Below are 23695 nucleotides of genomic sequence, written 5' to 3'. Positions count from 1 at the left end.
AATAAGTTAACTATAGATAAATAATAATGCTGACTTAAATAGATTTGTTTACTTTTTCCAGATTATGTGTTATTCCTTATTTATCTAGGCGGTAAAGTATCCTTCAATCTCAACCATCAATGACAGCTATGATTCTGAAAGTCAGGGGCGGGAACATACCTGCCAATACTGTGGCATGGAAAATGTGTAAAATATATATATTTAATGTGCTCTGTTTCACTAGAGATGAGCTGAGGTCTTCCTTTCCTGCTTTACTTATTCTAACACTTTGGTGCTATGTTTCAAGTCACCAGTCCTTCCAGATATTTAAAATGTGTTTGAACCCGTTCTGGGTTACAACCAGGCACTGGGGAAATTAGAGGTAGAGGCAACAGCCCAAAGAATCCATATTTAAATTAAATTAAAATTTAAAAAGTCTGAATCATCTTTCACATTTTAAAATAATTGCTAGCAAGTAAAAATAACTTCACTATTGATATTTTATTCTCTAATATATCATATCCACTATAAAATTTCAAAGATAAAAATAAACCATTTGGGAAATGGGTTTGTTACATAACATATTTAAGTGAAAGACTTACCTGCAAATTGGCTAAATGAGTAAGAGGCTACTACCATCTTTTTTTTAAAGATTTAATTTATTCATTTGATAAAGAGAGAGAGAGAGAGAGAACACAAGCAGCGGGTGCAGCAGAGGGAGAGGGAGAAGCAAACTCCCTGCTGAGCAGGGAGCCTGACACAGGCCTAGATCCCAGGACCCTGAGATCATGACCTGAGCTGAAAGCAGATGTTTAACCAACTAAGCCACCCAGGTGCTCTGGCTAACACCATCTTTCAATAGCATAACTTCTATTCTAAAAAGACAGGCAGTTTTCTTCTTTGAAGAAATCTATTGTAAATTTAGAATCTGGAAATGGAAAATAAGAAGAGGAATGCCAGTTAAAGTAATCATTTAATATTTTAATTTTCTCATACAGTGAATGACATTCATTTTGTATTTTAAATACTATTTATAATTCTGATTATGTAAAACTGAAAAAAAAGCAAAGAATATAAATAACTAGAATGGAATTTTATTTTGTTCCAGTCTTTTCTAAGAAAAATACAAATGAAATTAAGCTGACATCAGGATCATGTTAAAAAAAGAACCATAGAAGAAGTAATCAAGTACATAGAGCCTATTTCTTTCCTCCTTTGTCAGTAGAGGACTATAAAATGTTCAAAGGTCAAAGAAAACCCAAAAGTTCTTTTCAAATGATCAAAAGACATTAAAATAAAGTCAATCAAGTTTTACTCCAGCACATGTTTATTTTTTCCAATATATATTGCCCATTATGAAAACATGGAAACTGTTCAGAAAAAAATGGGGAAAATAAATATCTTTTAATCTTAATAAAGGTTCTACTTATTCATAATCATAATCAATTTTTTGGTGATAACTTTTCCATTTGCTTTCTCTACCTATCTTTAAAAGAAAAAATCCTGTTTTTTAGGGTTCTTGCATAAACCATTCTGCATTCAGCTTTCATTGTATTCCATTTTTTTCACTTACGATTATCTCACATGTTTCTCATGCTATTCAAAAGCACTATTATTAATGGTTATATTTTCTTAAGTATAAAGACAACATTTTTTAACTGTGTCTCTATGTTTTGACTTAATATTTCTAATTGTTTGCTATAAATAATATGGTGATAGACAGCATTAGACATAATATTTTCTCTTTATTATTCCCTAATGATAGATTCTCAAAAGTGAAATTACTGATCACAGAGATGTGTTGTGCTCATTTACTTAAAGTAACTCAGCATAGTGATATGAACAGACTTTTTAAAAATATTTTATTTATTCATTTGAGGGAGAGGGAGAGAGAACACTTGAAGTGGTGGTGGGAAGACAGAGAGAGAGGGAGAAGCAGACTCTCCACTGAGCAGGGAGCCCAAAGCAGGGTTGGATCCCAGGACCCTGGGATCATGACCTGAGCTGAAGGCAGCTACTCAACTGACTGAGGCACCCAGATACCCTGAATAGACATCTCATTTGAAATTCAGAGATGTGAGTTTTAATCCCAGTGTTTTTCTAAATTACTTTGTACCATTGGTTAAATGAGTTCACTGCTTTTGTCTTCAATTTCCTCACCTATAGTGTAAGATGGCTAAAATATATTATTTTAGGGTGCCTACTTTGTTTATCTATGACTGCAGAATAATTTACCTCAAGACCTAGTGGCCCAAAACAACAACAATTCTTTTATTTCTCATGATACTGTGGGTTGGTTGTGGCTCAGGTATATTGTTCTTCTGGTGGTCTTGCTTGTGATTCTTTTTTTTTTTTTTAAGATTTTATTTATTTATTTATTTATTTATTTATTTATTTATGAGAGAGAGAGAGAGAGAGAGAGAGAGATGCAGAGACACAGGCAGAGGGAGAAGCAGGCTCCGTGCAGGGAGCCCGATGTGGGACTCAATCTCCGGTCTCTAGGGCCAGGCCCTGGGCTGAAGGCAGCGCCACACCACTGAGCCACCAGAGCTGCCCTCTTGCTTGTGATTCTTTATGCAGCTTAGTCAGATGGTGGCTGTATATTCAATGACCAAGACGGAATGTCCAAAATGTGCCTTCACTCATGTGCCTGGCATCTTGGTAGGGACAGCTTGTCTTAGTTGGGATGCTGGGCAGCTGGATTCCTCTCTCTCTCTTTCTCTGTGTCCCTCCCTTACTCCTTCCTTCCCTGTATAGACTCAGAGTATCTCCCTCCATATGATCTTCCCACATATTATCCCCATGTGGTCTTTCCTTCAGGACAATAGAACTTCTTACAAGATAACTTACACTCTCAGAAATGCAAACATTGCTGCTCTACCCCATTCTTTTGGGAAAGCAAGACACAAGATCAGCTCAGCTTCAGTATGAGGGGTTCATTAGGAGAGCATGGACACTGGGAGGCGTATCCATGAGGACCATCTTTAGTAAACAGCTACCACATCCTACGTGATTGGAGCGGTATCTTCAGTGCTCTAGGATTTTAATTGTTTGAAAATTTGCAATCCCGCTATGGCAGGTATATAGTCACTATCTCATGAGGGACACTGGTTTCTATTGTCAAGGATGCTAATTTTACCAGAACACTCAATTCTCAGCCTATTTATTTATTTATTTATTTATTTATTTATTTATTGAGAGAGGGAGAGGAGTGAGGAGGAGCAGAAAGAGAAGGAGAGAGAAACTCCCAAGCAGGGTCCATGCCCAGTGTGGTTGGAGCCAATCCAGGGCTTGATCCCACAATCCTGAGATCATGATTTGTGCCGAAATCAAGAGTTGGAGGATCAACTGAGGGCACCACCCAGGCACCCCAATTCTCAGCACTTCTGAGGGAAGAAAAGAAAGTGCATTCTGTTGTTTTCTCCATAAGTATTTTCTGTGTTGACACTCTCCACATTATTCAGCGATCAGCGGCACAGAAGATATGAAGAGATTGAACCTGCTCATATGCTACCTCAAGAAGAGTACTGAGTAGGAGATTCACCAGTGTCTGAAAGGAGTTGAATTTCCTCAGGTGGAATTTAGGGGAAGGTAAATCTGAATGGATTTTACTGATACTCCACATGATTGAGGAAATCAAAGAGATTAACCAAAAATGAGTCCTCTGAGCAATGGAAAATGAATCAGCTTTGCCTAGCCTCTCCTAATAAAATAATATACGCCTTCCAATAGATTATTTTTATTACTCGATAGCTGAATATGTACATGAAGCCCAATAGAACTGAGGCTGCCAGGTTGTGATAAAACCAAATAACTATCGTTACAAAGAGATAACAAAGCCAGACTCCATAACATTTTATTAATCCTCAATGCCAAATTACATATGCTTGAGAAGAATATCCTTTTTCTCCTGCACTATGGAAAATGGCAGATTTTTATTAAGTCTATCTCTTAAAACTTAAACATTTGCTCTTTCTCTCCACTGCCTAATAGTGAGAGGTAAAGCTTCTGGAGCATTTTATTTATTTATATGGCATTTGCCTTGACGTTTCCCAAGTAATAATACATAGTAACAGAGACAGATGAGAGTTCTGTATCATCCTTCCCCTCAAGGCAAACCAGGCACAAATAGACCTCTAATGAAAAAAATCCACAGAGCAGGACAATAAATAACAGGGTATAAAGTGGGGAAAACAGCTTCTAAGCACAATCTTTAAAAAATTACAGAACAGAACAATATTCTACTCAAAGTGAGGCAGGCCTCTTCAACTTTCACCTTATACATTAGGTTTTAGAGTCATTACTAGATCCTTTCCCCCTTACCAGGTCACTTTTAAAAATATGACATCACCTTCCTTGGTTTCAAGAAATAGCAATGGGGGATCCCGGGGTGGCTCAGCAGTTTAGGGCCGCCTTCAGCCCAGGGCGTGATCCTGGAGATCCGGGATGGAGTCCCGCTTCGGGCTCCCTGCATGGAGCCTGCTTCTCCTTCTGCCTGTGTCTCTGCATCTCTGTGTGTCTCTCATAAATAAATAAAATCTTAAGAAAAAAATAGCAATGGCTTCAATGGTGTTTTATTAATAACATGGTCTTTGTAAGTAGTAGCTGAAATATATAAAGATTTTTTTTAATTTTACTTATTTATGACAGTCACAGAGAGAGAGAGAGAGAGAGGCAGAGACACGGGCAGAGGGAGAAGCAGGCTCCATGCACCGGGAGCCCGACGTGGGACTCGATCCCCGGGTCTCCAGGATCGCGCCCCGGGCCAAAGGCAGGCGCTAAACCGCTGCGCCACCCAGGGATCCCTATATAAAGATTTTTAAACAAAGTATAAATATGTTATTGAAGCTGTGCTTATTTCCTACTAAGCAATTATGCATTTATTCAATAAATATCTTGTGATTTCTAGCTCTATGCCAGAGGCAACACTAGGTCCTGGGAATACATGAGTGAACAAGATGGGGTTTCTATCCTGAGGAAACTTTGATCTAAAGAAGTCAGTAGATCCCTGGTCAGTCTAGAGCCCAAATAAGTGGTTACCAGTCAATCTGGAGGATTCTTTGCAGAAGGATACTCAGAGATATTGTTTAGGCTGAGACAGAAAAGATGCAGAAGGGTCAGTAAAGGAAAGAGAGGGTTGTACTAGGATTCTACAGAGAAATGGAATCAGTGGTACACATGTATCTTCATGTATAAAAAAGAGCTTTATTATGCAGAACTGGCTCATGTGATTTAGGAGGCTGACAAGGCCCAAGATCTGCCATCAAATAGCTGGAGACCTAATAGAGTTTAAGTGTGGTTCCAGTCCAAGTCTGAAGGCCTGAAAACCAGGAGAGCCAATGGTGGGAGTTCTAGTTAGAAACTTGGCAGGCTCTTTTTATACCCAAGGAGAACTAATATTTACTTTGAGTCTAAAGGCAGGACTAGACCAATGTCCCACCTCAACCAGTCAAACAGGAAGTATTCCCTCTTACTTAAAAGAAAGTCAGCTTTCTTGTTCTACTCAGACCTTTAAATGATTGGATGAGACCCACCCACATTAAGGAAGGCAATCTGGTCTTATTCAATCTAAAAGCTCAAATATTAATCTCATCCAAAAACACCCTCCAAAACATACCCAGAATAATGTTTGACCAAATATCTGGGTACCCCATGATCCAGTCAAGTTGACACATAAGATTAACCATCAAAGGGTGTGTAACGAAAAAGAAAAAAATGGTGGGTGGCTGTGGGGGCATTGGTCCTCAGGGAAGAAGTTTTGAAGAAGAGAACAGCAAATGTAAAGGCCTGAAGGACCCAAGATGGCACTAGTAGGCCTCTAAACTTTTGGGACTTGGAACCTAATCCCTAACAGTTATACTTCAGAATATTCAATTATATGCTGAGACTGAGACAGCAACGACACATCCTGAAAGAGTCCTAAACATCCTACTCATGAGTGCATGTCCTTCAGCTTTTGTATCCTACAAGTATAACTTTTTTTCATCAGCTTGTCCTCCACTTCCTACTGAAGAGTCTCTAGAATTCCATAAAGTCCACCTTGTAGTTATGTTTGAAGGTCTCCAAGGAGGAATTAAAACTGTTCTTCTAGACTAGTGTTTCTCAATATGGGATAACTTTGTTCCCCAGGAGACATTTGGCTATGTAGATAAAAGACATTTTCGGGCAGCCCCGGTGGCGCAGCGGTTTAGTGCTGCCTGCAGCCTGGGGCGTGATCCTGGAGACCTGGGATCGAGTCCCACATCGGGCTCCCTGCATGGAGCCTGCTTCTCCCTCTGCCTGTGTCTCTGCCTCTCTCTTCACTCTCTCTGAATGAATAAATAAATAAATCTTTAAAAAAAAAACATTTTCAGTTTTCACACCTAGGAGAGGGATGCTACTTGCTTCTGTTGGGTAGAAGGCAGGGATGCTGCTAAATATTCTTCAAGGCACAGGACATCCTTACCACAAAGAATTATCCAGGATGAAATGTCAATGGATGACTTCTGTCAGCCATCAACAGTATTTCTGGAGTGATCAGACAGTTCTAAACAGGGAACCTCTTCTTACCTGATACTCCATCTATGTGATTGTTTGGAGTTATTCCTAGGACTCCAGGGCTATGGGCTTTCCTCATCTGCTCCTGGGTACACTTTAACGGAAAGTTTTAGAAACATGTATCACTGATAGCTTCTGCCATTGAGGTCTTCTGGCTTCTGACTTCCTCCAGTAGAGTCCACAGCCTTTGCCTCCAGAAGAGTTGCTTGACCTCAGTACCTGCCATTCTCATAGGCAGTGTCTCCTAAATATACTTTGTCAAGATATACAATAACCCTCTGAGGACATATATTCTTTAGCAGATTCTAAGTGTTTTATACATATTATTTTATTTATTCCTAGATCAAAATGGTGAGTTGGCCTATTCTACAAAGAAAGCTATTAATACTGAGAGAAGTCAAGTAGATTTCCCAAATTGTACTGCTAAAACCACAACCAAAAACCCAAAACAACAACAACTGGAGCTTAAGGTTAGAATCAGTTCTATCTGACTCCGAAACTGTGCACTCAGTACACTAGGCTGCCTGAACCTCAGACAAGTGAGCAGCCTCCATGGCTGAATGTGGCTTCATCTCATGTCCACGAGACTCTTCTACTGTTCCCTAGACTCTCACGCTAAAAGAGATCCACCTTAACAAAGCAAGAGCAAATAATGTATATCTATAAAAAAAAACAGGGAGAAGTTTTTACTGTAATATTTTAAAAATTTCATTTGAATCATATTTGTTCTTTCCTCCAGGTCCCTTTTTATCCAATTTTCCTTCCACATCCTCAGCTCTATATTTACCTGTATCACAATCTTTATGATTTCTTCTGTTGCTGAGGAATTCAGCTTTCACTCTCAGTTTGCATACTCCAACAAGAAAAAATAGAAAGGAAAAAGGGGGAAAATCAGGAGTTAGTTATTCTTTCCATCTTAAAAAGGATGTCATCTATTGTTTCTTAAGATTGCCTCAGGAGTTTTGTCTCAGAACTTTGATTGAAGTCTTCATTCAAAAATGAATGAAAACTCCTTAATAAGATTGAGGGAATGGGGGGGTTCTACAGCTAAGAAAATAAAAATTCTCTTTCATTGATAAATATACAATATTTAACCAGTCTCTGGATTAGCTTTTAAGATTTGCTCTACCTGAGTGCCAAGAGGCTTAAGTAATAATGGTAGTCATATAACCTACTATCATTATGTGCTAGTCACCAAGTTAATGCATTCATTTAGTAAAAGGGTCAGCAAATTACAGTCCACAGGCCAAATGTGGGTTCATTGCCTGTTTACGTATTATCTACAAGTCATACATAAGAATAGCTTTAAATTCTGTAAATAAAAAAAAATAAAAATAAAAATAAAAAAATAAAATAAAAAATAAAAAAAAAAAATTCTGTAAATAGTTACTTTTAAATGGTTATGCAGGTGCTTACATAATATCCTCAATTCTCTCTTGGCCTATCCCTGATTTAAATCAATAATTATGTAAAATAGAAACTGTCATCCCAATTTTATAGATGAGGATACTGAGGCTTTGGGTGGTTAAGTGATTTCTATAAGGTCACACAGGTGAAAAGTGGCAGACCCAGGATTCCAACTGCATTTTCAATACTCCAAAGCCTTGACTACTAACCACCATACTCCACAGTGTCCCTACTCCAATGGCTAGGAGCCAACAACATATATATTTTTAATAGAATAAAATATAATTTGAAGCAAGAGTTGGTTCTTTCTCCCACCTAACTGGGTATCCTGCAGTGATCCTTGGGCAGTTGCCAAGGAAGTGCTTGTCTGGAGTTGGCCGCAGGACATGCTTGCTGCCTGACTCACTTTGTGTGGCAGGTCACATGCAGCTCTGCACATAGTGGAGATAGGATGCCTTTCTCAGAAAGTGAGGAGAATCAGAGCAGTGCTCCTCATGCCCTGAAATCTTACAAAGTTCTTACTGAAACAGCCCCACTGTCCTCAAAAGATGCAGACATGATTCCATGAGGAGGTGAATAAAGGCAAATCTCATGCTGCATTTCAAATGATTTCTCTCTACCAACTGCTAAAGCATTTGTTTGTTTGTTTGTTTTAAAACTGGGTATCCTCTCTGCCCTGTGTGGGGGGTAGAGGGCCCTTTCTCCATTCTGTTAAGCAACTGGTCTTCTTCTCACCTCTCACTAGATCCAGGTACAACTAGGTTCCAGGGCTGGGCTGAAATAGCTAAGCTTGGACTGCTTACAACATGCACGTATGTATGTAATCTAGACAAAAATCAGGAGAATGTGATAAATGTACATATAGATTAGAGTACAGAAAGATAGACTCCAATCCTTTTTTGTTCTTGCTTTTCTCCTTTCCCTACAGAGTTGAACAGAACAGTACATACCTATTCACTTTAGAGAAGGCTCATTATGAAATAAGAATTATCTTCAAAGAGTTGTTTGTCCATGGTCACCAGTCTGTTGCCAAGAAGTGATGTAAAGCCCTGCTTTCATTCATGGCTCCAGACTGCCTATGTTCAAACCCCAGCTCTGTGAGCCTTGATGAATAATTCAACCCTCTGTTTCCCTGCATGTAAATTGGGGATAGTAATCCTGCCTGCCTTACTGGTCATTGTGATGATTGTAAATGTAAAGGACTCAGAATCATATATGGCACTAACTATGGCATGAAATGTATGCATGCCCTCAAATGCTTCACAGCTTTGACATTTCAGTACAATGTAAGGCTTTCCCACAGTTTTTGTTTAGTGTTTAATTTCCATTTAGCATTACATCAATTTTATTTTTCTGAGACAGAAAAGTATTCCAGGTTGCTATGAAATATATAATAATGCTCAATACAAGTTCTAAAAGAACATTGCTCCAAAGCAAAAGTGTTTAAAAAGAAGTAAATGTTTAGAAAGCATATTCTGAAAGGGTCAGCTATTATAATGATATAAAGATATGTGTGATGTACTGTAATTTTCCATTTTTGGAAATTTCAAAGCAAATTATAACTTGAAGTGAGCTTGGCAAAGATCCCTCTCCTTTCCTCATACTTTTTTTCAAGTAATTATGGATTCCAAGTTCTTTTCTATTAGTATTAGATGTCTATTAGTATGAGTTCTTTTCTATTAGAAATTTAAAATACCAAGCCATAAAACATAAACAATAAGATCGAGTTTCTTTGTATTCTCTGGACTTTTGCTTTCAAGATGGAGAATAAAAGAAGAGTTATGAGGATAGAAATTCTCTTGCTACTACATGGCTGAGAAAAGCCTAAATGTACTAGACAGATTGGGTGGTCCTGGGAGACACTTACTCTCTGAGTAAGTGTGTTGCTCCTAAAGGGAGCAAGAAAGGAAAGAACAGATGGAAAGAGTTTCTTTTGCCCTTCTGAGCCCCTGCTATTTGCATGTTCTCTCTATAGCCCTTCTCAATTGAATGTTATCGGAATCTTTTTTTTTCTTGTGTACTTCAGCTCTATCTCTTAGCTCCGTCTCATAAGTTACGACCTCAAGGGCTTATACTCTGACATTTAAACTTTTTAAAATATAATTTTTATAGATCACTCTTACAGATACAATACCTTTCCCAAAGGAACTAATCTCTAATGGTAGAAATCTGGTATGTTGCAGGTGGTGGGAAGGGGCACCCCTTATATCACTGTGATGGCCTCCTGGTCATCTGTGTTGGTGAAGACTGGGCTAGCTACAATACCTGGGCTATTAGCAGGAGGACAAGTAGGAGACCAAAGAAAATAAGAGAAAAATAGAACTCTGTTTTTTGTGTATCATACGTAAAATTTGTTTCTTTCTCCTCAATGGGAGATAGGAAAAGTGGGTGTGCTTCATGCATCCAGTAATTGGGGAGGGGCTAGAGTAGAGAGGGTCTAATTATTATCCAACATGTCTTTAGGTTTATTTTATTGTGAATAACTTTGCCTATATTGTATTTTAAAAAGAAAGAGAAATACCTTTTCTCTCCTTGTTTTTTCTAGATAATGGTCATATAAATTTTAACTTACAATCTATTAAGATTTCATATTTGTTTTTTTATTTAATACAGTCAGATTTTTAAAAACCAAATCTATAACCCATCACTTGCCCTTTCAAGGATTCTGCTTAAGGAAGAATATAAGCCTTAATGTATTTTTAAAACTCTATTATACATTAAAATACAGATTGGGGGGGGGGAGAATATAAAGCTGAAAGTTTGCCTATAACTAATAGTGTTCAGGGGAAAATAACTTATTTTAAAGCCATTATATTTTGTATACTCTATCCTTATAAATTCTTTACTCACTCAACTTTTCCTTTTAAAAGGAGTTGTGTGAAATAAGAACAGACATACATCTTTTAAAAATATTGTGACATTATGAACCATGGCATCAAATAGTCCTAGCTAAATAGCTTACAACTTGACTCTTTTGAGCAAAATATAGCTTTCAAAACATTTTATTTAGAATCATATTAATTTCATTTCCCTAAAACACAAAAATGTATGTGGTGCTATAAAATATATCACAAGCCTTAATATGAGCTCTGAAAAGATACTACTTTAAGTCAATGTAGCAATCCAGAGCACAGCTGTGGGACTAGCAACAGCTGGCCACAGCTGAAGGATCCAATCCTCCAGGCTCATCCCTGGAAAACTAGGGGAGCAGTCATCAGTCATAGGTCTCTCAGAACAAGAAAATGCAGGCTGTGGGGTAACATTCGAGGATGAGGCTTCAGGACCTTTTCAGGTGGGATTGACTTTGGCAAGAGCAAGGAGTGATTCTATAGGTAGAGAGTGATAAAAGGACCTAAGTAACAAAATTGGATTCTAGTTCCCATAAATGGATACTATGTTTCCCAGAATTAGCCCCAAACCTAGTTCCCAGCCCTGAGTTAAAGAGTAGTATTAGGTGACAAGAATGGCCGTATGGATCAGACCCTCTGAAATTCTTCCCCAACAAGGTTAAGGTAAGTCAGGAAAAACTGAATGGAGTTGAGACTGTAACAGGTAGGTGGCCCCAGCTAAGGGGAGATGCAGGTGTAAGCTGCAAAGTTGTGAAGGTCTGACAGCCCAGAAGGGGCTGAAACTGTAATTAGTTTCAATTATCATTAATACTCACTGAGGAATGAGAAAGATGGTGTTGGGTGGAAGTTTTTCAGAATGATAATTGAGAGGGGCACCTGGGCCTTTGGCTCAGGTCTTGATCCCTGCATCCTGGGATGGAGTCCCACATCAGGCTCCCCCAGGGAGCTTGCTTCTCCCTCTGCCTATGTCTATACCTCTTTCTCTCCGTCTCTGTCTCTCACGAATAAATAAATAAAAACTTAAAAAAAAAAAAGAATGAGAATTGAGATAACAATGGAAGAGTGGGGAAAAAAAAGAATGGAAGAGTGGAAAAGGAGATTCTAGGTGGAATTCATGGAAGCAGAATTGGTCCAAATAATGACACGGTTTGGGTGCCATCTCAAGGAATTTAAACTTTGTTCTGTAGGCACTTGCTGGCATTGAGTATTCAAAAAAGGACCAATTTGGCTTAATTTATTTACCTTTTGGAAGGTAAATTACCTTTCTTGCTTTTGGAAGATAACTTTGGAGACAGTGAGATGAGTTTGCCTTGTATGGGAAAAAAAATTATAAGCCTTCAAAACAGGACAGGAGTAGGAAAAATCATTTAAAGAAATGCAGCATGAGGAAAATGTGCACCATCTGGTAAAGGTTTAAATGAGATAAATAAAAAACAGTTAAACATCAGAGAGAAAAATACCTGTCCCCAAATTCTGCTGCTTCGTAGGCTGCCTCAAAATTTCCTGGGTGCTGGGAGGCACAAGCAAGATTCAGATTAGTAGCTCCTAAGAAGATTCTGGGTAAAGATACAGATGTAGTGTAATGATGGGACACCTGCATCCCAATATTTATAGCAGCAATGTCCACAACAGCCAAACTGTGGAAGGAGCCATGATGTCCTTCGACAGATGAATGGATAAAGAAGAATGTATAAAGATTATATACAATGGAATATTACTGAGCCATCAGAAAGGATGAATACCTACCATCCGCTTCGACATGGATGGAACTGGAAAAGTCTTATGCTGAGTGAAATAAATCATATGATGGTTGTCTTTTTCCTATTGATTTATTTTTGAGTGAGAAACAGAATTCATGATTTTAGCGTTTTTCCTAAGAAATACAGAATATTTGTGAGATAGGCATATGGCAAACAATTTGTATCTAGAATATATACAGAAATTTTTAACTCATTAACGGGAAGACACAATATATCAATAAAAAGTGGACAAAAATTGGAAAGAGGTTTTACCAAAGAAGATATATAAGTAACAGGCGAGCATGTGAAAAGATTTTCAGTATCACTTGAGAAGTGCAGAGTAAAACCACAGCGGAATGACATTGCATACCTACTCCAATGGCAAAAATTGAACAGATTGCCAATAACACGTTTTGGTGAGGTTGTGAAGCAACAGGAACCTTCACACACTGCTGGTGGGAATGCAAAATGGTATAACCACTGTGGAAAACAGTTTGGCAATTCCTTCTAAAGATATACTTGTAAGACCCAGGAAACACACTTCTCGGTATTTACACAAGAGAAATGTAAACATGTGCCACTCAAAGACTTGTACATGAACATTCACAGCCCATTTATTCATAATAGAAGACCTCCTTCAAATGTTGACTAGATAGACAAATGATGGGATATCCAGTCAACACCACAGATACATTTCCCAAACAACATGCTATGTGAGAAAAAGCCAGACACAAAAAGATTGTGTGGAGCATGATTCCATTTATCTGAAATTCTGAATGAGGCAAAGCTCTAGTAACAGCATGCAGTTAAGTGATTGCCCAGGGCAGCGCTGACAGAAACTAATGGACTGCAGGGGCCACAGGGGAACTTTTTTGGGGTGAAAGAGTGCTTCTTATTGAAATAAGCCTCCTAGCGATGGTAGGGCAAAGAAAAACTTCTAGGCAGTTTTGTTTTGGTTTGGTTTGGTTCTTGTTGTTTTTTGAAGGCCTCTAAAAACAACATTTATTGTCTTATTAGGGACTAAATGAAGAGACATGTTCCCAAGCTGACCCTTCAGCTTTCCAAAGGCCATATGGTCTCAGCTCATGGTTCAAAAGTACCATGTATCTGGGGCGGGGTAGCGGAGGACAGCATCATTCTGGAAGCCCCCACCACCATAGATCTTCATCCCCGGGGGTGTGTCCAGAGCTGGATGGATCTGGTTAAGAGCCATGGCAGGTAGCTGTCCCAGTGTTCTGTTAGTGCCCTGTTCTCCTGGGGCTAACTGATTCTTTCTGGCTCATGGGTGATGGCTCCTAGACAGGCAGGTCTAAGTCTGGTTCCAAAGTGTTCTGGGCTCTAGATGAGGATCTGTGTCGAGGGCAGGTCCGGCTCAGTAGCCCAACAGACTAGAAAGCAGTTCCCAGAGCTTCCCCAGCTTAGGGTAGAAAGGGAGTTGTGAAAGAAACCTGAATAGGAGATGGGAAGGTGACCAAACCAAACCAAACCAAATCAAAACAATCTCTCCACTCTGTCAAGGAGAGGATGTACATGCTCTGAAGTATATCAAATAATCTTATCAGAATTTCCATTATAACCACTACTCTATTTTAGTTAATACTCAGTTCTGCGCAGAGCATCAACTCTATCTTTAAAAAGGAATAACTTCTTTTGCTACTCAAAACGTACAGAGGATTTGAAATCTTTCATTCGGAGGGTCGATAGTGGGTCCAGCTTTGTTCACCGCTTGTAAAGAAGAGTTTGGCAGTTTCCAGCTGACAGATGTTTACCTCTTTGTATACCTTGTACATGTTGCCATGACTCGTCAATACCCATCGCACGCAAGTGGGAACCACGTTCATTTGCAGAAGCCAAGCTCTGATTGCACAACTGGTAGTGGTAGTTAAGACAAATCTGTCGGATTCCAAAGCCCCTGGAATACTTCCTCAAGGGTGTAGGCATTTTTATTTTTGAAATTTTATTTTTGAAATCCCAGCTATGCAGAGAAAGGGAGAAAAATGAGAGATTACAGTGAATTCTTTAACCTTCCAGCATCTGCTTTCCAGCCTAGCACATCATCGGTGGCTATTTGTTGAAATTGAAAAGGTCAACTTCTGGCAAAACTTCAGCCTTTCTCTACTCTACTGAGATAATATCAGATCCCCAAAAATGGTTTTGTTAATTAAATCTTTAGTAAAACTCTCATTTGAACAAAATTCACATACTTATCAGTCTGTAACCTCTTGTGAAGGGATTTATAAGAAAATCTTGCCCTATAGGTTACCTGGCAAGGGAGAGGGCCCACCCGTGCTCTGCGAACTTTAAAGGTATGGTTATTATTCTTATTTTTTATATGTAGAGTTCAGAAAAGATGCATATATTTAGCAAGAACAAAATATTTGCTCTTTGCTCTAAACAGTTACAGCTTAAACCAGAAAACAAAGTCTATCAGGCCCAAGACATGGCACTCAGGGGAATGGGTAAATGTCAGAGGTGTTGGCCTAATTATTATTTATTTATTTTTCTGGCTTTGCTGTGGGGACTCGGGTCTTGATTCTTCTGAGTTTTGGGATCACAATATTCAGGAAGAGATTCTAGCCCTGGCTCGAATCCTAATCCCTAATTTAGCTCAGGAAACCAATAAACTACGAAAGGACACACCAGGATGTTTGTCTAACCCTCAGCAGGGACTTGAAGGTGAGAATGTTATTCATCCCTGTGTCTCTCCTTCTATCGGAGTTGGGGTTAAATACACCTGACAAGGTGTCCATGTATCTTCAGGAAAGGCCTGTTCTCATTGGGAACAAATATGTTCTCTATTTTAACATAAAAGTGGAAATTATCTGTAAGTCAAGACAAAGAAGTTCGATACTCAGAGAGGCTGGGAGGGAGCTGGAAAGGGTTTTACAAACAAAAGGAAAGAAAGACTTTAAGGAGTCCCAGCAGTTGAAAAATACTTTTGTCTCAGGTCTTTTTTCTCAAGCTGAGGAAAATAAAGTTTAATTTCTATGTCTCCCAGAATTCCAAAAAGAGCACTCAAAATCTTCCTAGCAATGATTCTAGAAGCTATAAAATAGACTTTGCATTAAAGCCCTAAGAAAAGAATAGATTTTATATTTCAATACTCGACATTAAAAGAGACAATCTTTTTAAAATAAGGAACCACTGACATTTAAGTGTTAGAATAATGTCCTACAAATGTACTCTGAATATCTGAGAGGAGAGATGGTTGGCAAGGCTCCACCTTCCCCTTAAGGCAAAACATATGTGCTTTTAAAATAATCTTGAGTTTTAAGTTTTTTATTTACTTCTACTTTGTCTACATTTTATTTTATGAGTCATTTCACTCCTGCAATATTTTGAAACCCTTCTTTTTAAAACCAGGTGGTCAACTGTTTTGGAATAAAAAATACACAAACTGAAATTTTAAGCTTTAAACCACAAATCTATAAAATTCAGTGATTTTTTTGAAACTCAGAGGGTGTGTCCTTCTATGTTATTCACTCTTCAAATCCCTAACTTTAGAGAAAAGCTTTATTATGTGATTCTAGGTACTATTCCACACACACAGGCATATACATCTCTAACTTCTATAGATATAAATATAGATACATAGATACATAAATATATAGACATAGAACTCCAGCTACTCTTACCTATAATCCAGATTTACTGTGATAAAAGTAGTCTTAGTCAAAAAGAAATTACTCAAGATTATTTCCATTTGCATTACTGATGTGTATCTTTGGTAACTGTAAACAAGAAAGCTAATTTTGGTCAGGTGATTATCAATCCGGTATTAAATCAAAATTGCATATTTGGGAAGGGGGGAGAAATGTTACAAATCATGTTTAAGAACACATGCAATTATAATATGAGCTTTCTATATATGGGCAACCTCTTTATATTTTGACCAAGATTTTGCTTAACAATTTTTTAAAAATATTTTTTACTTATTTTTGTGTCTATTTAAAAAAGAGAATATCTTTTCTATCCAAGATCTCTGTGTATAAAGAAGTCAATAGCTAATTGTTAGTCAATTGCTTAGGAAAGGAAATAAATGCAGCAAAGTAAACACAAAATTCTAATTTTTAATCAGTCGGAGCCATCTTCAAAATGTAGACAGGAATAAACATGTAATTTAAACATACTGGTGCTACAGTGACAAATAAAAAATTTCCAGAGGGCTTGGTCTAACTTTCAGCGTGTGTAGTAATTGCTAGTGGAGGCAAAAATGTTGTTGTGTATTTGATGGAAAAAAAAAAAAGAAAAATATGTTAATGTCATAATAACAGGAGCTTCTGATCTTTCTCCTTGTGAGAGAAATATCGTGACTTCTCCCTACTACCTTGAGTAATGAGCCAATCCTGGAATGTCGGAGGGTGAATATAGCACAACATGCTAAGGAAATGTGGATGGAGCTGATGTTCTATCAGATGTGCTAAAAATATCTCTGTGCTAGGAATTCCTGTTTTATCAGAAAACACGGGAGCCAGTTTCTTATCCTATGAACACCGGTGTGCTTTGTGGGAAACAACCTACCCTTTTTATATTTAAAGCCTATATTGTGCCTTATCTGGAAATCCCAACAAGAAGTGCTGCTAAATTAAGATATATGTGGCATCTTCTCTCCTTGAATAGAGAAATGGCTAAGATAAAAACAGTCTAATATATTTTGAAGAAAACTAAACAGTCACACAGGAAGAGTTTATTTATACTCTCCTGGGGGGGAAGAGGAAATAATTTCAAAACTTACATATTTTGCAGGAGAAACTGGTCACAAATCTTATCACAGATGATCTGGTAAGGATTCTTTCTTTTTTCTTGCACAGAGAAGATTATAATTATGACTTAAGTTGAAAGGAAACCTGAATTTGGGCTGATTAAATAAGATGAACTCTGATAAAAGCTGATCTTATCTGATAAAGTGTCTAGGGCAGGAAACTAGTTGCTTTATCAATTCTAAATTATGAGAAAAAGGCCCTCAAACTGCAGACCACAAAATTAAGCCAAACATTTGGCATCTGAGAAGAGAATGTTTTAGACCTAGTCCCAAGGAAGATCAGTCATTACTCATAGGTTTATCAGTGATGAAATTTGATACATTGGAATCTTCCTCCCATTGGTAATATTTAGAGTCAGCATGAATGAACCTTCTGTGCAGAGTTTTCAACTCATAGTGCAATGATATCCTCTTTCAAAAGATAGCACAAAACACAGAAAATATATCCTCATTTGTAGGGAAGGGTTTTTTTAATTCTGAAACACAGCTTCTGGTAATATTCTAAGAGATTTACTAAATTTGGTTTCCAAATTGAAAATGGAATTTATTATTAATTATTAATTAATTAAACTTTCAGAAGCTAGATGTAATTATTCTTCATTATAGGTCAATAATTTTGAAATACTAAAGAGCGAAGAATAGTAAAAAGTTTTACCGAATACTGGAAGTTTTAGGCTTTTATTAAAAAAGTACCTACTATTATTAACTCATCAAACCATCATTTAAAGAACAAAATAAGAAAGTAGGTACAATGAGTATTGATTGTCATTTTGCAAATGAAGAAACTGAGGTAGCCTGCCCAAGGTTGCAGGAAGAGTTCAGTGGCAGTCAGGCTTTGAAACCAGTTTGTCTCTAACATCTATGCTCTCAACCACTGTGCTCCTTTGCTTAAGATCTTTTAAAATATCATTAATTCCACTTTTTTTTCTACTTTAATGCTGAGATCATACACTTGCCGTAAAGCCATAGTCTTCAATCTTCTTTTTCAAAATGTTTCAGTTGACTATATATCCTGTGTTCCTCTTATTTTATGATTCAGGGTGGTTTTTTTAATCAGACATGATAAAAAAATTACATTTTTTTTTTTACCTTAAGGGAAAACATTATTAAGTGAACTATTGGGATCATGTTGATATTTTCATTATTTTCAATTTTGGGGAATGTGATTATGTTACTATTATAATGGGATGTTGAAGGTTGTATGCTCCAATTGTTGCTCTGAAGAATGAGAAGAAAAGCTCCATTCCTTGCCATTTCTAGTTCCCTAAAAGTTCACTTCTTTCTCTTTATGGTACTCACTCCTGGGTTAGACCAAAGTTTTAAAAAGATTTTTGATTGATTCTAAGTGATTCACAAAGAAGACCCCTCATTTTTCCTATTCCCTGAATAGCTTAAAGACTTCTGGGTGGTGACAAACAGGAAAAATACTGTCTGTGGAACCTTGCCTAGGCTTGCTGATGAGGAGAAAATAAACTCTTACAGCCAAAACTAGTAACTGTGTTTTCTCCAAAAATGGAAGAACTTTGTGTCAACAATTGCAATGGGCTAGTATCTAGCTAGACCACCATGGAAGGTAGACATGGAGTAACAATTTAAATATAGAGACTTGTCATTAAGCATTTTAGGCACTTTCTAATCATTAAATTGAGCATAAATCACTCATCTAATTTATAGCATAATCCAATAAAAGGTATGCATGTTACTATTGTTCCTTTCTGCTGAAAATTTGAGAGGCGGGAGAGAAGAATCTGTTCGTTTTGTAATGTTATGAATGGGAGAAAGTATTGCAGATAGTTTCCACTTTTAATAGGTAAAAAATTTTTTTGGTGTTTTATTATTTGAATTCAACAGACAATAGCCCTAATAAGCATATAAATAGACAGTGGCCTTTTGAGCATAATAGATGTGACTGGAAGAGGTTTGTTCTCTCTGAAGCTCATCTCCAGCTATTGCAAGACAAGTTTTCCTGCATTCATTTCATTTCATAAATTTGAAAACATCTCGGGATGCCTGGGTGGCTTAGCAGTTAAGAGCCTGCCTTTGGCCCAGGGCGTGATCCTGGAGTCCTGGGATGGAGCCTCACATCAGGCTCCCTGCATGGAGCCTGCTTCTCCCTCTGCCTCTCTCTCTCATTCTCTGTGTGTCTCTCATGAGTAAATAAATAAAAACTTAAAAAAATATAGTCTTTTAAAATTTTTTTTAAAAACACTCTATGGATCTGTAGGCAGTTTCTGATGTTCAATAAAATGAAATTACTTGCAGTTGTTTTGTTGTTGTTGTTTTTTAAGAAACATGTTTTAAAATAGGCAAACTTATGTATGTAGAGTTAAAATTCCACACACTTTCAGAAAGTACCATAACCCCAGTTTCTTTCTTTTTCTTTCTTTCTTTCTTTCTTTCTTTCTTTCTTTCTTTCTTTCTTTCTTTCTTTCTTTCTTTCTTTCTTTCTTCCTTCCTTTCTTTCTTTCTTTTTTTTTTTTTAAGATTTTATTTATTTATTCATGAGGGACAGAGAGAGAGAGAGAGAGGCAGAGACACAGGCAGAGGGAGAAGCAGGCTCCACGCGGGGAGCCCGACGTGGGACTCGATCCCGGGTCTCCAGGATCAGGCCGTGGTGGGGGAAGGCAGGCGCTCCACAGTGAGCCACCCAGGCGTCCCAATAACCCGTTTCTGAAGATGGTCAGCGTCTGGGAAGAACTCCACTCGTTTCCCCACAGTCAGCAGGGGAGGCGGGGAGGGGAGGAGGGCAGGTGAGGAGGGCGAGGCTGCTCAGAGTCCAGGGCCACCTCCGGGGGATGCTCAGATGGCACCCGCGGCGCTCAGCCAGGGCCGCGGGCTCCCTCTGCCCTGGCCACCACTTCCCACCTGCCTGGAAGGCCCCCTGGAAGCGGGTCGGTGGGGCGGGGTCGGCCAAGCGGCAGGTGTCCCCGGGGGCTCGGTTCGTGTGGGTTCCCAGGGCTGTGGACCTGTCCCCACGCCCACGGTGTCCTCGTCCCACGCGGCTGTGGCTGCGAACCCCCCAGGGCGTCGCCGGGCGCTCTCCGAGTGGCCGCTGGCGCGGGTGGCTCACACCTGCGGGGCCGGCGAAGGTCCCCCTGCAGAACCGGTGTCAGATCTCCGCCTCCGTCCCTCCGCACGCTGCTCCAGGCAGCGAGGACAGCCAGCTGGGTCCCTCTCCTAACGGTTTCCGTTCCCACCAGATGTTACATTTGTTTCCTATTTTGCCTGTAACATTTAAATTGCTCAGCGGCCTGTGAGCGGGTCCTTGACTCCCAGGTGGAGTCAGAGGCAGGAGAATGCAGGGAGCCACCTGCACTGGGAACTCAGGCCTCGGATGTATGCCCCACTGCCCCACAAAGGCAGCTCTGGAGGGCCTCTGAGAACACAGACAGACGACTGCAGTGCAGTAGCACTTCGCGCTCCCCTAGCCTTTATCTTTGTGCTAAATCAAAAACAATAATAACAATAGTAAATATTGACCTAGGATGGATAATGTGCCAGGCTCATTCTAAAAGTTCTCATTTAATCCATCAGTAACAGGATGAGGTATGCTTTCTTGTGGTACGCATTTTACAGGTAAGAAACTGAGGCACAAAGAGATCTGTTATTTGCCCCCATCTACTATCAGGAGAGATACTCTTAATCATAGGATTTAGGGATTCTTATTTATATTATAATTCTTTTTTTTTTAAGATTTATTTATTTATTTATGACAGACATAGAGAGAGAGAGAGAGAGAGAGAGAGAGAGGGAGAGAGAGAGAGAGAGGCAGAGACACAGGAGGAGGGAGAAGCAGGCTCCATGCTGGGAGCCCGACGTGGGACTCGATCCCGGGACTCCAGAATCGCGCCCTGGGCCAAAGGCAGGTGCTAAATCGCTGAGCCACCCAGGGATTCCCCTATATTATAATTCTTGATGTGTTTGCTTATCTCCTCCAAGTTAGGAACTCAGAGTCTTGCACACCTGGATAAATACAGTGGATTAGAAAACTTGGTTTTGAAAATGTTATATTTGGAGAAAACAGCACTTATGCAATGTGCATGCTGATATTGGGCAATTGTCTCTTATACTGTCAAAGCAAATGCAGCCTCTTAAGTTTTTTAATAGAGCTTTATTTACTGGGCAAGATACAACACATCCTCTCGTGTAGCACTCCAAATGTCAAGACCTTTTACCAAAAGTCTCCCTTTCCATGTCACAGCTGTCATCATTGTCTCTAGGGCATTTTATCAGAGTAGCATCTTTGAGAAGGCCATACTCTGCTTCACTCCCAAAATCCCATAGGAAAAGTCCATCGTTTTAGTTAGGATGGAGTACAAAAATGCACCTCTCTGAAGTATCCCCAGGCTCCCTCTTTCTCCATTCTTCCCAGTTAAGTTTAAACTCTTTATTGTCTCAACCTCTATGACATTTTATTTAAAGTTCTATTATAGATTTTTAGTGTAGCATCATAATCTTATGACTTAAATCTTTCTTAAGGATTCACTCTGAGCCAGGCAGTTAGATATACAATGAATGTGAACCAGACAGGTAAACATTCCTGCACTCACCAAGTTTTTTGATATGGGGATCAGACAAGTAATGGACCATATAACACAGTGAGAAATGTGCCGTAATAGAATAAGCACAGAGAGTGACAGCAGTCATTGGGAGGGCCTAGGGGAGAAAGCAACTAGGAAATTCTTATTTGATGAGATTATTTCTAAATTGAAATTTATCAATGACTAGGATACCATCACATGAAGGGGTTAAGATGTGGAAGCTGGCCAAAAGTGCTGGGTGGAAGGTCAGGGGAACACCATGCTCAATGTCAGAGGAGTAGAACATAACATATAGTGAGGAGAGCTGCCCAGTCCGGCAGAAGGTAGAGTATGAAGTGGCATTGCTGGGGGGGGGGGGGGGGGGAAGAGAGAGAGAGAGGCTGGAAAGGAAAGCAGGAACCAATCAGATCATGGAGATATTAAACCATCATAGGGAGTTCAGATTTTATCCTCAGGGCAATGAGGAATCAATGAAGGGTTTTAGGTAGTAACAGGATTAAAGCTATATTTTAGAAAAATCATAGTGTAGACTGAAGGTTTGTATCCTCCCAAAATTCATATGCTGAAATCTAACTCCTAATGTGATGGTATTTGGAGGTGGGCCTTTGGGAGGTAGAGCCCTCATGCAGGGGATTAGTGTCCTTATAAAAGAGGTCTCAGAGAGCTCCCTCCCCTTTCTATCATGTGAGGACATAGCAAGAAGACACTGTCTATGAACCAGGAATTGGGCCCTTGTCAGACATCATATCTGTTGATGCCTTGATCTTGGACTTTTCCCGGCTCCAGAACTGTGAGAAATAAATTTCTACTGTTTATAAGTCACTCATTCTCTGGTAATTTGTTTTAGCAGCGCAAGCAGATTAACATGACACTTTCTCTACGATAGTGCAATCAAATTAAAGAGATACTCTGAAGTCAGAGAAATCTGTCGTCGAGGGAGTCACTTTGATGGTAACCTGAACTAGGACAATGGGAATATTAATAGAGAGAAAGGGATGCTTCCTAGAAGTATTTAAAAGAATACTTGAGGAAATGGTGATCAATTGTATGTTGGACAACTGGGCTTGTCATTAGATGCCATTAACTAAAGTGGCAGCACAGAGGAGAAGCAAGTTTGTGGGGAGTTCAGAATAGTTGTCTGGCTTAGTGTGAAATATTGGAGATGTCTAGTAACAAGTAAAAGAAAGGGGGAAGGAGGAGAAGGAGAAGTGAAAGAGGAACCTGTTGAATATGCATATCTAGAAGTAAAAAAATAAAGATCTGGGATGTATTTACGGTTTGGGAGTCAACAGCAGAAAAAAATTGGAAGCACAGGAGAAGTCAAGTTGTTTAAGGAAAATGCATAGCATAAGAAAACTAAGATGGCCCAAGAGTCATCACGTCCTACACATCCATTTATTTATGTCACATTTATTGGGCACGGTTACTTGAGTTGCTATGGGAGGAAAAATAATATATTCTATGAAGACCTCCTTTTTACACTCAAGTTTGAAATAAATTATCAATAATGAAACAACAATATAATCAAAAGAAGAAATACAAATATCATTTAGCATTAATAATAAGTGTCAAAGACTGACCAAAGTATGATGCTTAGAGCAGAGATATTAGATATGAGAAACATTTTTGTTCTCCCCAACTCAGAGAGCAAGTACCTTCCCCATTCATTGTTTTCTCCCTTGAAGCTCAGGAGCAGGAGAGGCTTTACCCCATATACAGCACCCTGCTTGCTTACACAGACTTGAAGTTTCCCATGCTGAGTCATCCTGGGAATGTTGCAATGCTCATGGCTTTAGAAGTTCTCAGAAACTAACTTCCGGTTCCTGAAATACACGCAGTTTCTAGCATACAGCCAGATGGAGTGTATGGATTTTCTCTTAT

The 23695-nt window shown here is 38.9% G+C and overlaps 1 long non-coding RNA gene across 1 annotated transcript in view; it reads right to left on the bottom strand.

Annotated features, from left to right (window-relative positions):
- Positions 1-13097: 13097 nt before the first annotated feature.
- The window catches only part of LOC119865207, a 37698-nt gene continuing 27100 nt past the window's right edge, over positions 13098-23695 (bottom strand). The window contains exon 3 of the long non-coding RNA XR_005376422.1: positions 13098-14486. This is a non-coding gene — a long non-coding RNA (uncharacterized LOC119865207). The remainder of the gene's footprint in view (positions 14487-23695) is intronic.

The sequence above is a fragment of the Canis lupus genome, chromosome 22 (genome assembly GCF_011100685.1).
Source record: "Canis lupus familiaris isolate Mischka breed German Shepherd chromosome 22, alternate assembly UU_Cfam_GSD_1.0, whole genome shotgun sequence".
Classification (NCBI taxonomy): domain Eukaryota; kingdom Metazoa; phylum Chordata; class Mammalia; order Carnivora; family Canidae; genus Canis; species Canis lupus.
The sequence above is the reverse complement of the archived record's forward strand: the minus strand, read 5'-3'. Positions and strand labels throughout refer to the sequence as shown.